At 36.6% G+C, this 19,017-nt stretch overlaps 1 protein-coding gene and 1 non-coding gene across 2 annotated transcripts in view; both read right to left on the reverse strand.

The window, feature by feature from the left end:
* GPC6 (glypican 6) overlaps nt 1-19,017 on the reverse strand; it is a gene marked incomplete at its 5' end in the record, with an annotated part of 1,291,124 nt that overhangs the window by 998,526 nt on the left and 273,581 nt on the right. The window lies entirely within an intron of this gene.
* On the reverse strand, nt 14,949-15,067 carry LOC122150303. The gene has a single exon (XR_006163598.1). It is a non-coding gene; the product is annotated as a 5S ribosomal RNA (ribosomal RNA).

Raw genomic sequence — 19,017 nt, forward strand, 5'->3', positions numbered from 1 at the left:
AGATTTCCAGATAAGCAGAAACTAAGGGAATTTGTTAAAACCAGACCAACCTTACAAGAGATGCTAAAGGGAGTCCTTTGAACAGAGAACAAAAAATAGCAAATAACAACTGATATTTGATACACAAGATGACATACCCAGAAAAGACAGCTATGGACATATCCAAAGTAAAATGAGCTTAAAAGATTGTAAACAGGGAACCAGAGACATCAATTGGCAAGTGAGGACAACTATAAACAAAAAGAGGAAAATACTGTGTAGTTGCAAAACTTCTAAATGGTAAGGAAGTCAAGAGAGTTGCAAAATAGAATAGACTGTTGTAGTCTCAGGGAGAAAATTATAAATCACAGGATAGCCTCAAAGAACAATGATAAACCTTCACATCACAATAAAAAGGAGGACAAGCACAAATATTCAACAAATACTAAAACAATAGCAACAAAGGAAATGCTAAGATGATTCATAAACATAATGAGCACAGCACAGAAAATTATGTGGAACAAAGAAACCAGAGACACCGTAAAAAAAAACCAAGAACAGACATGCATAACCATGTTCATTGCAGCACTATTTACGATAGCCAAAAGATGGAAACAAACTCGGTGTCCATCAACTGAGGAATGCATAACCAAACTTTGGTACATACACAAAATGGAATAATATGCAACCCTAAAGAATAATGTAGAATCTGCAAAACACCACATAATGTGGATGAACTGGGAGGACTTTATGCTGAGTGAAGTAAGTCAATCACAGAAGAACAAATATTGTATTAGTCCATTATTGTAAAAGTCAAGGAAAGGTTTCCATACATATGGAAGGTAATTTTCTTTGTTGGTTACCAGGGGTGGGAGGGAAGGGAAGAGAACAGTTAGATAGGTAGAGACAAGTATTGATTTGCGTGAAAAGAAGGGCAATGTACCAAATGTGAGTGATCAACATGGTGGCATTGAGGAAGAGGAGGACATAGAGAGTACATGGGAAGTACAGACATCAAAGATGAACCCTTTTGCACATATAGTACTGCATTGTCAGTGAAGGCAAACATGGGTATATGGGTGGATAGACTAAACTTTTAGGTATGTCTATGAAGGGAGGCATACACCCAAGACCATGTATAGGGTTAGCAGACAATGGTCCTATAAGTGTATTTGCATGATCTGAATTTCCAGGTGTATCACAGAGCTGACAAGGAACAAGATTATAGTCACTTCTTGGTCACAGCCAGCTACCCAGAGGGACTGTGTAGTTGAACCTGTGGGCTTGGGACCACAGTCACAGGGGACATCAAGCTCAATTGGCATAACATACTATACAACACATTGTTGTACCTCGTACTTTGGCAAGTATTGATTGGGATCTTAAAAGCTTGGAAGCAGTCATCTAGATGCACTGATGGGTCTCTCCTCATCCAGAGCAAAGAAGAATGAAGAAAACCTTAAGATTCATGGAAACAATTAGTCCTAGTGACTGGTATACCATGTGATCCATGTGACTATGAGACCAGAAGAACTAGACGGTGCCCAGATATTAACGTCAACCACTCAGAGGGGGATCTATGTAGGAGATCCTGGATAGAGAGAGACAGAACAATGTGGAACAAAAATCAAAATCATTTGCGATAAAAAGGGGGACCAGGTTTGCTCTTCCAATCGAGCCTGGTGGAACCACTGATACTATGGCCCCTAGCTACCCTTTAGGTCTGAAATTGAAACCACACCTTTGACTTCCAGCCAAGCAAAAGACAGGCATAGGAGCTGAGCATTTACCTGAGGCAAATACACTCCTTGGAGAGAAAAATCTTGGGAGAAAAAGGGCTATGTATGCACAGGGAGACAGCTCAGGCGGCAGGGGTACATGGAGGGATGGACAGGGAAGAGGTGACTCTCGTGATGAAGCGAGGGGAGTTGTTGCATTGTGGTGAATTGTGGTCAATGTCATGAGAAGCAGTGTAGGTGAAGTGCTGTAAGGAAAGTGAATTTGCTCTGTACATTTTCACCCAAATCACAATTTAAAAAAAAGAAAAGAAAAGAAAGAAATATGTCACTCCCAAACCAAACCCACTGTAGTCTAGTTGATTCCAATTCTTAGTGATTCTATAGGACAGAGTAGAACTGTCCCATGGGGTTTCCAAGGCTGTACTCTTTGCTGAAACATGCTGCCATGTATTTCTGCTGAGGAGCAACTGGTGGTTTCCAACCACCCAACTTTCATTTGCAGGTTAGCAGATTAGGAGCTTTAACCACTGTTCAACCACTGCTCCTTATTATGTCATTAATAGGCTAAAAATAAGACATTGAACAAAGATCTGTCAATCAAATCTGAACAAAAGAATTGTGTGGTTAGTAATATTAATCACAACAGAATTTAAGATAATAAACAGTACATTATAGAACAGTACATTATAATACACTATTATAAAAGAAAATCAATTATAAGTAAATCACATTACTGTATTTCTATGAACTTAATATCACATTTCAAAGCATCTCTGTTTTTACCTTTTCAAGTAAAACTATGCCCCAGGCATTATGCTGAGTATTCTGAACACTACTGTGACTAAGACCTATTCCTTCCTCTAAGAATCTTACAGTCTAGGAGGGAAAAAGAAGCACCTCGACAGATAACTGCAGTATTATTCAGTAAGTGCAGTAATAGAAACATAAAGAAGTGTATGCAAGGTGTAGACCTAGCACATAGAAGCTGGTGCTTTAAATTGTGAAAGGTAATAAGAGGAATAATAGTAAAGCATTATAGATGAGGTGACATTTGAGGAGTAATTTAAAGGATGATAAAAATACTCTAGGTCAGGTAGGGGGCAGAAAAAGGAGATATTCCAGCAGAGGAAAGAAACATAAAAGAAAAGACACATAAAAGGAAAGAAACAGTGAAAAGACACAGGGCCTCAGGAGAGCAGCCAGAGAACTCAAGAAGTTTAGTGATATTGAAATACAAAGAGCAAAAAGAATGGTGGGAATTGAGGTTGAAAGGGCACAAAGTGGAATGTATGGGTGGTGGTGAAACTCAAAGGAATGGATTAGAAAAGTAGTGGAGGGCAGGACTCTTAAGTGGAGATGGTGCTATGGATGTAAGAGTGGGGCTGAGGAAGAGAAAGAAGTAAAGAAAAACAATGTTCACAGAAAGAGGAGATCAGGAAAAATACTAGCCATCTAAATCTATGGAGAAATTTTTAGTGTGGGAGACATCACCCTGTCCAATACCACCCAAAACAAAAAAAAAATAAAAGATTTCTGAATTGATTCCAACTTAAGGCAACCCCTGTGTTACAGACTAAAACTGTGCTCTATAGAGTTTTTTTCATGGCTATGAACTTTAAAAGAGATTTCCAGGACTGTCTTCTGAGGTACCTCTGGATGTGTTCAAACCTCCAACCTTTTCGTTAGCAGCCAAATGGTTAACTCTTTGTGCCATATAGGTACTCCTGTCCAACACCACAGGAGGGGGTCATAACCACATAAGATGCACCTACCAACAAACATAAGCAGAAACTGAGAATAATACCCATGAATAGAAATCCATCATAAAATGAAAAATTCTCACAAGCACGGTGTAAATATGTACCCCAAAATATTTTAATTTATTATACAGAAAACCAAACTCAACAAACAGGAAACAATAAATTATATATGTTAGTTCCACTAATTTAAAGACAAATGAAAAACTCAAGGTCATTATTAAATGTAAGCTAATGACTTAAAATAGTTAAGATTGATACACTTAAATAACAATCTGGTCAAAATAGAAAGAATTTCACTTTAGAAACAATACAAATGGAAGCACTGAATACTAAATGTTGCTTGAAGTATCACACAGAGAGACACTCTTAATTTTAAATATTTTTATTACTTAAAAAAGAACCAGAGAAATACAGAGGACTGAAGAAAAACTGATGCATTAGAATTGTGGTGTTGGTGAAGCATGCTGAAGATGCCATGGAATGCCAGAGGAAGGAACAAATCTGTCTTAAAAAAAAAAAAAAAGAAAAAAGAAAAAAAGAAGAAGAAGAATAGGGGAAAATAAGATAAGGATGGAATAATAGTAATAATAACAATAACAATATAAACAAAGAGTTGGCTCATTGAAGAGTCTAAAAAAGAGACAAATTTGAGCCAAACTTAATTAAAAAAAAAAACCTATGAACAAGAAAAATTGGAACAGAAAGAATGAGCATAAGAACCACAGTGAAATATATATATATATGTGTGTGTGTGTGTGTGTGTGTGTATGTATATGTATTTTTTACTAAAGAAAATATTAGGCTAATGAAGAATAATTTAATAAATTAAGAAGTTTCCATTTAATTAATGATTTGCTATTTTACCTAAGAAGATGTGTTATTGGCCACATTTCACAACTTAAAAAACTGCAAGGCAGGGAAATTAAGTTAAAGTATCCATTATAAGTGTTAAAGACAAAATATGGACCTAGGTGGTTCTGACATCATAGCTCTGATGTTTTTCCTACACCACATGGTCTGAGATGGTCCACAGTCCAGAATCTTAGCACACAACATCAGATTCCTATTGTTCTTTGCTAATACAACTTCTCCAAATATGGTCTCTATCCCAGGGAATGATATAACTACTTCTTGCTGCCCAGAAGACTGTCGTTAGAACAGGACAAGGGAATACTTAAATTTATGGTTTAAAATCAGGAAGGGAGTGCATCAGAGCTGTGTCCTTTCACCATATGTATTCAATGTGTACCCTAAGCAAATAATCCAAGAAGCTGGACTATATGAAGAAGACCATGACATCAGGATTGGATGAAGATTCATTAACATGTGACATGCAGATAACACAACTTTGCTTGCTGAAAGTGAGGATGACTTGAAGCACTTACTGATGAAGATTAAAGACTACAGTCTGCAGTATGGATTACACCTCAACATAAAGAAAACAAAAATCTTCACAACTGGACCAATAAATAGCATCACAATAAATGGAGAAAAGATTGAAGTTGTCAAAGATTTCATATCACTTGGATTCACAATCAGCACTAATGGAAGCAGCAGTCAAGACATCAAATAACATATTGCACTTGGCAAATCAGCTGCAAAAATGCCTCTTTCTAGTACTGAAGAAAAAGATGTCTCTTTGAAGACTAAGGTGCGTGTAACCCAAGCCGTCGTATTTTCAATTGCCTCATATGCATGTGAGAGCTGGATAACGAATAAGGTAGACCAAAGAAGAGTTGATGCTTTTGAGTTGTGGTGTTGGTGAAGAATATTGAAAGTACCATGGGCTGCCAAAAGAAGTAACAGATCTGTCCTGGAAGAAGTGCACATGGAATGCTCCTTGGAAGCAAGAATGGCTGGAGTTTATCTCACCTACTTTGGTCATGTTGTCAGAAGGGATCATTCCCTGGAGAAGGCTATTATGCTTGGTAATAGCTTGGAGGCTCAACAAAAAAGAGGAAGGCCATCAACAAGATAGATTGACACAATTATAATGACGGGCTCAGGTACAACAGAGATTGTGAGGCTAGCACAGGACTGGGCAGTGTCTCGTTCTGTTGTACATAGGGTCTCTATGAGTTGGAGATGACTCGATAGCACTTAACAACACTAACAGCTCCTCTTAAGTCTCTCCATATCCCAGGCTTGTGCAAATGTTTAACACTTTGGGCTGCTAACCAAAAGTTAAAGGTTTAAGTTTACCCAGACGTCCCATGAAAGTAAGTTCTGATGATTTACTTGCAAAAAATTAGACTGAAACCGTATGGAATACAGTTCTATTCTGACACATATGGCATCACCATGAGTCAGAATTGACTCACTGGCAACTGGTACTGTTAGACTCCAAAACGTTACTGATAGTACTCATCTCATTTGCTTGCATCCATATCTCCAGTCTGTTGAAAGCACTTGCATATTGATCCTGTCATAAGCTTATTAATTTCCTATAAACCTGACATCATTAACAAATTTGATACATACACTTTCTATCACTGTACAGGTCTTTGATAAAAATGATAAACTACATAGACATGGCCAAGTGTAGAGCCTAAAGGAATGACATTAGATGTTAACCTTTATGTTGATATCAACACATTAATCAACTACCAAGTACAACTACTCAGTCAGCTACAAATCCATTTGTCTGTACTGTCATCTGGACCACACTTATCCATCTTCTTCATATAGTTATCATGGGATACTTGAAAAATGCTTCTTAGATTCAAATTATACAGTATCTGTAATCTTCTCTTGAAGCTCGGCACAAACTAACAAGCACAGATTATGAATTAAGAAATCTGTATTGTACTCCCATCTGTGCCTCGCTCTCCATCAGGCAATGAATGATCCAAGAATACAGGTTTCTGTTTATCAAGAGTCCTTCAAAGAAGAAGGAAGATCACTTTTGTGTGAGTTAAACTCAATGTCCTTTATATTTAAATTGAACTCATTTGATACACTTAGGTAAAATACAGCTTTTCCATCAGTGTTTCTTTTTTTTAAATTTAATTTCCATTTCAAAATACTTTTCCTAAATTTTCAATTTGAAGACAAATATGTACAACTAAAAAAAAAAGACACTAAAAGTACTTATTTATATCACTTTTGTAAGATATTCTTTCTTATAAAACAAACAGTGAGCAGAATCCAATCTTGGCTTTGTGAATGGTCAATTAATCCTTATACAGGATAAGGCTAATTAATCAGCTCTCAACATAATTTGACATTTCTCCTGTTATTTTCTGCAACTGCATTATTTTTTTGTTCAACTTTATTTTCTGTCACTGCTTTTTTAAATATTAGCAATTATGAGTCAGAAACGACTCAAAGGCAACTAACAACAACATAGCAATTATAGTTGCTTTTAAATAATGAAAACTGTAATATTGAAAAGAATCCTAACTGTATAAAACAGTGTAGAATGAGAGAGAATTTGGAGGAATAGAGAAGTATGCAATTAAAGAACAAAAAAAAGTTCAACAATTGTGGTCATATTGTCTATACCGTAGGCAGGTCTTGAAGATTAAGAGTATTATCCCATCAATAAACTATTTCTGCAAGAGGGGAGGAACACAGTGAAACTATAGAAACCATATGTAGTCACGCATAGACTAATGCAAAACTCAAGGGGACTATACTATGTATATTGTAAGGGACTTATCAGAATCCAGAGACTTTACAAGGGAATTAATGAGGAAGACAAGAATTGGCATTCTAATTAGAACGAAATAAGAAATACTACGAAATCATATTATATGGGGAAGAAGATTCCTGATGAGTATCTGTATCTTATACAAATTGAAATAAAATAGAGAAAAACATGTTTATAATATACTATATAAATTAAATATGTGACTTAGTAAATAATTACAACATTTATAAAACTTCATTATATCTCTAATTCAAAATTTAAAACAAAAACAAAAACATAAGAGTATGTAATGGCTTTCATCTGACATTAATGTTAACAGCATGATTTCCTCTTTTTAAAGAGTTTTCTGTATAAAATAAATGACCTTTTGAAGATTTAGCTCAAAACTAGTACAATGTTCCAGATTGTAAATAGGTTTGTAAAATTTTGAGTTCTGTATTTACTGTTTTTGAAGCAGAATTTACTTTTCAATCATTTTAGGTCTTTGTTCTTTGAAATTACTACTAAATTCATCTAATCTATCTTGCAACCTGAACTGTCACTTGCTTTCTACTAAAAGCCCTGAAATATGATCAGGAGATTTTATCTCATAAAGGATTTGTATTGTTTAGCAAATGTGATACTGTCAGAGTACAACAAAGCAACCGTAATATTAAACTGTTTATCAATTTCTCCCCTGCTTACCCTTCTTACCATGTTATGAATTCCTCCTAGCAAAAAGCTGACTTAACTCTTGGCTAATTACAGAATGTTGCTTCTTGACCTTGACGTTTTCCAGTCTTTATCTTTAATTGCCTCATGACAGTTTAAGAAGACACTTGTCCATTGAATTAGACCCTGACATTTGAAATGTTTATAAAGCAAATAATTTAGTTTTAGCTACATGGTTTTGTTTAGGTGGTTACTGTTTTATATACTCTAATCAAGCATCATTTTTCCACACAGGCTTGCTTATGACATTTTTTCTTCAAAATATACATCAACAATGAATTGCAAATATAGTTAAAACTAGACCATAGCAGTTCAGAGCAATATCCTATTGCTATAACACTTCTCCAGTTTATACTTTTCAAAGTACTTTATAACAGCTTTATTGTTTATTAAAAACAATTGCTCAATGACTTAGATCATTTGTAAGTTGACAGAGATGGTGAAACACTCAAATAGAGAATAATGGCATCATTCATTTTCCCCATTTGATATTTATTTTAAACCCAGCAAGCCCTTCTCTGATTACTTCATACATTGCAAATTCCCTTTCCTAACACTTCCTTATCCCTTCTTCAATTTACTTTTTTTTTTTACGTAAGTCTTCTTAGCACTTGACAAACTAAATATATATATATATATTTAATTTTGTTTACTCTCTAAACCAATCATTACTTACTTATTTTATTTATGTTTATTGTGTACATCCCCCATTAGATTGTAAAGTCAAAGGGAACAGAACTTTGCTGAGTCCTAATCTATGTGGTATCTCATGAACCTGAAAAAATGTTTGGTGAAGAGCACTCAGTATATATTTGGATAATTAATTAGTAAAAAGTTACTATGATCAAGATTCTTATGAGCTTTTAGAATAAAAGAACAACAATTCTCTTCTGTATACTAGAAGTCCAATTTTCAAGGGCACATCAGGGGAGTCACATTTGCTGTGTTTATGAGTGAGAAACTCATTACCTAACTAGTTTTGTTTCTCTTCTCTATTGCCCAGGGAAGGATGGAAAGGTCGTTGGTTAGAAGCCCCAATTTTTTTTTCCCCATTCAGTTATACATATTTCAATAAATGGGAAAAACATTGTGGACCACAATAGTCCCACACATATTTAACATCTGGGGATTTCTCAACAGCCGGTTCCTGTTGATCCCTTCTCATCTCTGACCTGCAGATTAGGCAGTGGACCCAAATGCTATTTTATCTCTTTTGATAACCACTGTTCCTTCCACATTATTGTCGAGTTGTGTTTCTTTTGTGTGTATTTTGGTCCTCTAGTGCTGCTCTAACAGAAATACCACAATGGGTGGCTTTAACAAACAGATTTATTCTCTCACTGTTTGGAAGGCTAGGAGTGCCAAGCTCTAGCCCCTTGGGCTTCAGCTCTGTCTCTTGCTGCCAGCCCACTGACGCTGGAGGCTTCGCTTAACTCAGATAGCTGTTGGCCGCTGAGGCTGACAAATTGAAGGTTGACAAGTAAAATGGCACAATCCCATAATTATCAAGTGCCATGGCAGGTTACTGTTTCTAGTCCAGGAACAATCCTAAGATTAGCAGATAACATGGCAGGCTGCTGAATGACAACTCAGCTATATGCAGGGTCCAAGTGTACCAAAAAGCTCCAGAGACTTTGCTCAATGCTGCTTCTTATATATGAAGCAGACCACATCCCTAAGGCAGCTACTCAGCTGCTCCAGTAGATTCCACCATGGAGCTGAGTACCAGTCTCATCATGGGGAATCAGTACAACCAGCTGCCCAGCTATTCAAAACCAGACCCAGCCAAGTTGACACACAATCCTAAAATTTTGTTTGTATTTACAAAGTGTACTTGGAGAGCTTGAATTATCTCTGTGAATCCTTCTGGAGGATAGATTTTTTTTAAAAAGCAAGTATTATCTTTTATGTGAACTATAAGGCATTTTACTGCTAACCAGAAAGTTGGCAGTTCAAACCCACTAGCCACTCAGTGGAAGGAAGACTGGACAATCTACTTCTGTAAAGATTTACCATCTGGGAAACCCAAAGGGGGTCATTATGAATTGGAATCGACTTGATGGCAGTAAGTTTGGGTTTTTTGGCTAGAAAAATTCTAAAGCAGTGAAACTCAAGTTGGGGCAAGGGAAGAGGAAGAGCAAGGTCTCTTTACAAGGACTCTCTACAGTACACATTTGTGGTTCTTTCTCTCAAATTCCATAGTCCATCTCTTAATTTCTCATATGACCTGCTAAGGGAGATGCTTTATATCCCCTTCTCACCTATCCTCACCCTACCTCTCTCTTTGAGGATCATTGAGTGAGATGGAATTGTATATGATAGGAATGTAACTGTGAAAGTGGCATGCAGGATGAAAAAAGGGTAACAGCCTCTCTGGTTCTATTTTAAAGTCATTTTGAAGAAAAAAAAATATGGAGTGGTTGTTGTTGTTGTTGTTGTTATGTGCTGTCGAGTTGGCCCCGACTCATAGCGACCCCTCCTTGGGTTTCCGAGGCAGTATCACTACTGAAGTAGGATTGCCCAACCTTCCTTCCGAGGAGTGGCTGGTGGGTTTGAACTGCCAGCCGTCTGGTTAGCAGGCAAGTGTCTTAGCCACTATGTTACCAGAGCTCCTGTGGAGTGGTTAGTGTATGTATTTTAATGTTGGTTAAAAGTAATATGAGAAGATGTAGCTACAAAAGACTTAGAAGCTGTGGGAAACCATCATGAAATGACCCCAATCACTGTATTCTATACATCATGCTTACAGAACCCTTGGATGATCAGTTTGCAAAGTCAAAACCCAAAACTACCATTCTGAGAATAACATATTTAACTCCAAGCCACAAACCCAGGACATTTACCTTCATAGTAGGAGCTTGAAAAGCCTAATAATAGTAATACTAGTATTCATGCAGCCTTTTTCTCAGTGACAAATATTTAAAAAGTAATATCTAGCAGGCACTAAGCCATATTATATGTACCATTTGGGTGTTCTTTAATTTAGAATGCATTGTCTAGATATTTGCAAAAGACAAAAAGAGGAAAGGCATTAATATCATATGAGCTTTCAAGTGCTTTGTCAGGGAAGTAAGGGGAAGAATATCTTGGTGCATATGGCAGACATTTGTAGTCTAAAGATGTGGGAGGTTGAAATGTACATGATTTCAGATGAGTTCTCAGTTTTGCATCTATTTCTTAGGCTGTATAATTCCATTTGTTTGTTTACTTGTTTGTTTTTTAATATATGACTATTTGAGGATGAAAGGGAAGATTTCTGAACTATTAGCATCATCAAATGCTTTCAGAAGAGACCCAAAATAAAGTGAATGCTCTGTTAGAGCTTTTTTCCAGCCCAAGTATATTTCCTATCAATCAACATGTTCACAAAATTGACACATTGTAAAACAATAATAATGTTATTTGTTCATTTAATTTTTCCAGAAATAATACCAAAACCATTTTTTTTCAATTTTTATTGTGATTTGGGTGAAAGTTTACAGAACAAATTCACTTTCCATACAGCAGCTCACCTACACTTTGTCTCATGACATTGACTGCAATTTCCCACAATGCAACAGCTCCCCTCCCATTTCCTCTCCATAGTTACCTCTTCCCTGTGTCCTTCCCTACCATGCCCTCCTGTACCAGAGCTGTCTTCCTGTGCATACAAAGACCTTCTATTCTCCATGATTGATCTCTCCAAGGAGTCTATCTACCTAATGTAAAGGTTCAGTTCATATGTCTGTCTTTTGTTTGGCTGGAAGCCACAGGAGTGGGTTCAATTCCAGACCTGAAGGGCAGTGACAAAGGGGCAGGAGGGTGCATCTTCTGACCTCTTTTAACCCCACAGAGGAAGACAGAATCACCATAAGTAGCTCAAGGCCTATTTCTGAGAGGCCAGACATGCTGCCTCCCTCTAGCCCTTTCAAAAACACTAACACCAACTGTTCTTCCAGCAGAACCCACCACCTCTCTGCTGAGTTCAATAATTTGCTGCAGTGGCCACACAGAACTCACAGATTATGGGGTTTATTAGGGAAGCAAGAGGAACATGCTCAATCTCTCTCATCCTGCCATCTCTCAGCCAATAGTCTCTCTCAATCTCTCTCTCAACAGTCTCTTGGTATCTCTCTCCCAGCAATGCATGCCTCTCAGTCTCTTTCTCAGCAGCACATGTCTCTTGCATCTCTCTCTCAGCAATGCATGTCTCTCATGTCTCCCAGCTGGCAGTGAGAGATTCCTTCTGCCTCTAGGAGGGCTTCTTTTGAGCCTGGCAGAGTGGCCAAACTAACCAATCCCAACATCAGAATTCTATACATCTGAAAGAGACAACTTCCCAAAAGATTGCTTTGTGCTACTCACTACAGAAATACCACAGGTGGATAACTTTAACAATCAGGAGCTACTCTGTTGCTCACTGGCAAATTACATCATGGAGTTTACAAAGACTATGGCTAGAAAAGCCATACCAGGTAATTTACTACACCATGGGCAGCTAGGGGCTATAGTCTCAGTGGTTCCATCAGACTCTATCAGACCAGCAAACCTGGTCCTTTTTTTTTTTTTTTTTAACATCTTTAAGTTTTATTGCACATTGTCAGAACCATTTTTTAAACCTAATATTTTACTTTATTTAAAATAAAAAATTGAAAAACAGGAAAATAATGTAATAAAAGTATACATGGACCCTTGTCAATGAATGTTTCCTGAGAGCTTCTGCCACTTGAGTGGCACAGTAGTCCAGTGACCACCCTCTTGTGTTCAAGTTGCTTTCAGGGCTGCTCATGGGGCTTCCACTTGGTCCACATCATTTTTTAAGAAAAAGAAACATAATGTATCCCTGAAAATGTTATCTTCCCTTCTATTGTTAATACGAGCTTTCCTGAATCTTGCAAAACTTAGTTAAAGCAGGTAAACTATGTTTATATTGCATTTTCTAGATATAAATATATCTGTGCTTAACTCTGGTTTGTCTCCTTCTCGTACTTGTATCATCTTCCAAATATTTGCTATAAAGGAACATGGTGCTGCTATTTTATTTAATCTAAATATTTTTGAAGAGGGAAGCTATGCTTACTCATTTTAGAAGATTAGAAAACATAGTACAGATGTAGGAAAAAAAATCTTAAGCACTTTTACTAAAGCTTTACTAAATGGAGTAATAATGTAGTTTCATATTTTGAAAGTGCCCTAAGGTGGTTAAAAACGTATTAAAAGATTATTTTGGTCTTCTGGCTTGAAAGAAACTCTTCTTGACTTTGACCCTAGTCTTCTACAAACAGTTGCAGATTTAACTCTTTTGAGCCAATCAGAGCATGATGGACATAGCAACATATGCAAGACACATTGAAATACAAATTCAAAGTAAAAGATAGAAATTAAAAAAAAAAAATAAGAAACTACTTCCCAGTAGGAACAGACAGAAAGGTCATAAAGAACACCAGTGATGACATCTTGGAAGACCGAGAAGTTACTTCTAGATCATTTCCACTGCCCCTTTTATCTTTGCTTTCTCAGAAAACTACATAAACTTTCATATTAAATGTTGTAATTTTTGTGTTTGGCTAAGAAAAGTGGACATTTCCCACACAATTGAATCCTTTTAATATGTGTCAGACTAAAGAATTGTAAGGGTGAATCTTTATGAATGTTATAGTTTGACAAATACATGTACTTTCCATCCAAGAAACAAACTGAAAGATGCATTAAAACTCCCTTCTATAAACATAAATCAGTATCCCTTATCTCCCTATGCAAATGATACTTTTTTTCCTTTCAACTGGTAAATGCATCAAACTAATCTGCAGTATCAAATTATAGCATAAGACTATATTTACTTTAAGCATCAGTCATTTTTAATTTAAAAAATTAATCTATATATTACATTCTCTTGATTATGCCTGATATATATATTGTTGCAGCTGGGAAATCTGTAGTTATTATGTGAAAACGAAGATGGAAAATGCCACATCTCCTTCACCCCTATCAATTACCTGTTATTCAGCCTGTTTGCTAATCAATATTCTATTCATCACTATCATTACATAGCCATGGCATGCATTATCTTGAACTGAAAATTATATTGTAGCACATTAAAAATAGATGTATGTATATGGCAATGAGACATAATAGCAATCCTATTACTCATAGTTCAAGGATGTCAGCGTTGCTGTCGCACATATTTAGGAGCTTACAAATTGATGCAAAAGTTTCCCACAGACTTAAAGTTTTGATATATAGCCATTTCAAAATTCCTCACATTTATCTCTAGTGTTGAGTTTCAGCCTTCTCAGGGTCTATTTATATTCGTTTACGTATGACTGCCTAAGCCCCTGAGAATCCTCCATAATATGCTCTGTGCCTTTTTTGATGTAGAGAGATGACAAACTCTTCTAAGTCCACATGCAATCACAGAGCTGAGAGTGTCAAGGGCTTGGCACCCTCTTTCCCTTTAAATCCACCTCAGAATGCAGACCTCTTTCTTCTAATATCCATTTTATAGTGATGGTAGAATTGCACAAGGCCATATCTGGTAGCATAGTGCTACCTTGGCAGGAAGGTTGGACAATTAACTTCCGTAGTGATACTGCCTCAAAAACCCAACGAGGGGTCCCTATGAGTCGGGTCTGACTCGACAGCAAATAGTAACAACAACAACAATATAGTCTTACCTCTGTAGGTAAAAGGAAGAAGACTCATGGGCAAGTTATTTGACTTCAGGTAAAAGATTATCAACTTTTCAGGGTTGGCATGAATATTCTACATCCTACTATGGTAACAACTGGGGTCTTAAAGGCTTGCAGGTGGCTGTCTAAGATGCAACTATTGTTCTTTCCTCATCCTGAGCAAAGAGAAGTGAAGAAAATTAAAAACTCAAGGAAACAATTAATCCAAAGGACTAATGGAACACGTGGACCAAAGTCTCCACTACCTTTGTTGTTGTTGTTGTTATGTGCCGTCGAGTCAAACCCGACTCATAGCGACCCCTCCTTGGGTTTCTGAGGCAGTATCACTACGGAAGTAGGATTGCCCAACCTTCCTTCCGAGGAGTGGCTGGTGAGTTTGAACCACCAGCCGTCTGGTTAGCAGGTAAGTGTCTTAGCCACTATGCTACCAGAGCTCCCAAGCCTACAGCACCCGGTATTCCCAGGCGGTCTCCCATCCAAGTACTAACCAGGCCCGACCCTGCTTAGCTTTCGAGATCAGAGGAGATCGGGCGTGTTCAGGGTGGTATGGCCGTAGACCTTTAGAGAAGAAGAATTAGATGGTGCCTGGTTCTCACTACTGACCACTCTAATCAGGATCACAATAAAAATCCTGGACAGAAATGGACAAAAAAGGAAGAACAAAATTCAAAATAATAACGATAAGATTTACTGGTCTTTGGATAGAGACTAGGGGAAGCCCCCTTTCCCAACCCTCGAGACTATAGTCCTTATATACCCTTCAAGCATGGAATTGAACATATCCCCAGGGATCAACTCTCAACTAAAAAACAGACAAGCCTATAAAGTGAATTATAACACCAGGGAATGTACTTTTCGGTACAACCTACCTTGTAAGAAGAAAAGGGAAGGATTTGCACATAGTCAAAGCTCAGAAGGCAGAAAAGACCAAAAAGAAGGACAAATGGAAACAGAGAAGCCAGAGAGAAAGTGGGAAGACTGCTGTTACATTGAGGGGATTGCAACCAATGTCATGAGACAAAATGTGCATAAATTGCTGAACACAAAAGTAATTTCCTCTGAAAATTCACCCAAACTACAATTTTAAAAGATGAAGAATGAACTAGTCAATAAATAGATATAAATCTCCAGCAAAGAACTGGATCTGGTACATCAGACAAGCCATACAGAATGTATACTGCAGAACTCCAGACATTCATATTGGTTGTAACATGACAGTGCTCCCTGGAATGTGCCAAGGTAGCCCTGGTAGCAGTAAGCAAACCAAATTCATTGCTGTAGAGTGGATTCCGATTCAAAGTAACTCTGTAGTGACCTTATAGGACAAAGTAGAACTGCTCTATGCGGTTTCTAAGGCTGTAATCTTTATGGAAGCAGATTGTCATATTTTCCTCCCACAAAGCAGCTATTGGGTTTGAACTGAATACTTTTGATTAGCAGCCAAGTGCTTAACCATTGCAACACCACAGTGCAATGTTTGGTTTGGTTTTTAATTGATTAAGCATTCAATTTTAGGAAAAAGGACAAAGTAGACATGCATTTAGCCTTTTAGATCTGATGAATCCATTTCATGATGTAAAAGTTCTGCAAGTCTGCTGTCCCTCCTTCATTCTCCTTTGTGCATCCAAGGTTGTCCAGCTTATATGAATGTGTTGACTTTTGAATGTAATCTCCTTTGCAGGGTGCACAAATTATGCACACATGGAATATTTCACTGTTTTTCCTTGAAATATTACCATCAATTCCTTAATTTTTATCTTATAGGACAAAGTGTACAAGTTATTTTTTTTTTCCTTATTTAAAAACAAACAAAAATATTACTATTTATTGGAACTTGTCAGTTAAAGGTAAATATACATACATATATTGACAACACAGACTTATAATAACAATAACAATTATAGTTGGAACTTTGGGTTAAGGTAATTTAGTGCTTTACTTAATTAATATCTATTGTAATCTTGAGATTTCAAATGGCTTGTGACCCTTAATCAGCTGTCACTAATTATCCACTATATGGGTTTCTTTAACAGTTTTTTGTTGTTGCTTTTGTTTGTTTTTTGCAGGGGTGAATGGGGAAGGAAAATATTAGTGATCAATAGTCTTTAGCTAGTTATTTTTGGATTTGCAATATCACTAGGCACTATTTTTTTTATTTTAAATTAACATGTTCTATCTTGAAAATATTCAAATAAGTTTCTTAAAATATGCAAACATTAACTCTGCTTAAAAAAAAGAGAAACAATGAAAATCTTACTTCAAAATTAAAATTTTTTTTTTTTTTTGTAATTTACAAATCAGTATCCCAATGATAGATCTGGGAGCAAAAATTCAAGCTCTCAAAAGTATGGATAATTAATAAATGCTATTCACCCAGGTAAAAGGAAAAACAGATCAGTCTGTCACTCATGTTGCTCAGGTCCTACCAGGTTGACTGCTGTTTCAGTTTTTTTTTTTTAAATGATGTGTTAACTTCATTGTGAAACAATAATTCTGTAATTGTTCCCATTTGTTAGATCCTGCAAAGATGTTTTAATTATCAACAAAAGTAGTGCAAATGCAATATAATTTTAATAATTCCAAATTTGAGTTCTGAGGAGCTCTTTATGGTTCATTCATGTTTAATATAGTTTGTGGTTTATTTGTGAAATTTCAGGTCTCCAGGACACTTTTGTTTTCCACTATAATGAAAACATTTTCATTTTTCAATGTGTCTTTTCTTAGGGCCTAACACTGTTAATTGCATTCTCCCATTTCCGTAGAAGCCATAGTATGAGAATCACAACAAATGTCTAAACTGGCTAAACTTTTAATGTTGGCTGAAAAAAAAAAAAGGAAAAGAAAAAGAACTCATTGCCATTGAGTCAATTCTGATTCATAGTGACCACTATTGGGTTTCCAAGGTGTTAAATCTTTACAGAAGTAGGTCACCTTATCTTTCTTCTGTGGAGCAGCTGGTGGGTTTAAACTGCTGATTAACAGCCAAATGCCTTATCCATTATGCCACCAGAACTCCTAATGTTGGCTAGTGGCCATTTATGTAGGCCATTTATGAGATAGTGCTAGAAGATGAGCCTCTCATGTCCGAAGGCGCTCAAAACACTACTGCGGAAGAGCTGTGTCCTCAAAGTAGAGTTGACCTTAATGATTAAGATAGAGTAAAGCTTTCGGGATCTTCATTTGCTGATGGAGCACAACTCAAAATGGGAAGAAACAGCTGCAGTCATTAATAATCAGAATATGGAATACATGAGGAATGTATCTAGAAACATTAAAAGTTGTCAAAAATGAAATGGAACACACAAAGATCGATATCCTAGGCATTACTGAGCTGAAATGGACTGGAATTGGTCATTTTGAATCAGACAATCATACGGTCTACAATGCTGAGAATGTCAAATTGAAGAGGAATGCCATTGAATTCATTATCAAAAAGAGTGTTTTGATATCTATCCTGAAGTACAATACTGTCAGTGATAGGATAATACAGATATGACTACAAGGAAGACCAATTAATACTACTATTATTCAAAGTAATGCACCAACCACTAAAGCCAAAGATGAAGAAATTTAAGATTTGTACCAAATTGTATAGTTTGAAATTAACCAAACATGCAATCAAAATATATTGATTATTACTGGTGATTGGAAAGTGAAAGTTAGAAACAAAGAAGAAGCATTGGTATTGGAAAAATATGGCCTTGGTGATAGAAATTATGCTGGAGATTACATAATAGAATTTTGCTTAATCAACAACTTGCTCATTGCAAATGTCTTTTCAACAACATAAACAGCAGCAATACATGTAGACCTCACCAGATGAAATACACAGCCATCAGATCGCCTACATCTGTGGAAAGAAATGACGGAGAAGCTCAGTATCTTTAGCCAAAACAAGGCCAGGAGCTGATTGTGGAACAGACCATCATTTGCTCATATGTGACTTTAAGTTGAAGCTTAAAACAATTAAAATGAGTCCATGAGAGCTAAAATATGACTGATTTATATTCCACCTGAATTTGGAGACCATTTGAAGAATGAATTTGATGCATGGAACACCGATCACTGAGGACCAGACAAGTTGTGGGATAACATCAAGAGCGTCATACATGAATAAAGCAAAAGGTCATTAGAAAGACAGGAAAGGAATAAAAGATCAAAATAGATGTCAGAAGAGACTGAAACTTGCCCTTGAAAGCAGAGTAGCTAAAGTGAATGGAAGAAGTGATGAAAAAAAAGAGCTGAACAGAAGATTTCAAAGGACAGTCCAAAAAGACAAAGTAAAGTATTGTATTGAAATGTGAAAAGTCCTGGAGTTAGAAAAACAAAAGGGAAGAACATGTTTGGCATTTGTCAAACCAAAAGAACTGAATTAAAAATGGAAGCCAAGAGTTGAAATTGAAGGAAGCTATGGGGAGTTCTGGTAGCATAGTGGCTAAAGCACTTGACTGCTAACCAGAAGGCTGGCGGTTCAAACCCACCAGCCACTCCTTGGAAGGAAGGTTGGG

The sequence above is a fragment of the Orycteropus afer genome, unplaced genomic scaffold (genome assembly GCF_000298275.1).
Source record: "Orycteropus afer afer isolate SDZICR_OR568_19922 unplaced genomic scaffold, OryAfe1.0 scaffold00117, whole genome shotgun sequence".
In the NCBI taxonomy this organism is placed as follows: Eukaryota; Metazoa; Chordata; class Mammalia; order Tubulidentata; family Orycteropodidae; genus Orycteropus; species Orycteropus afer.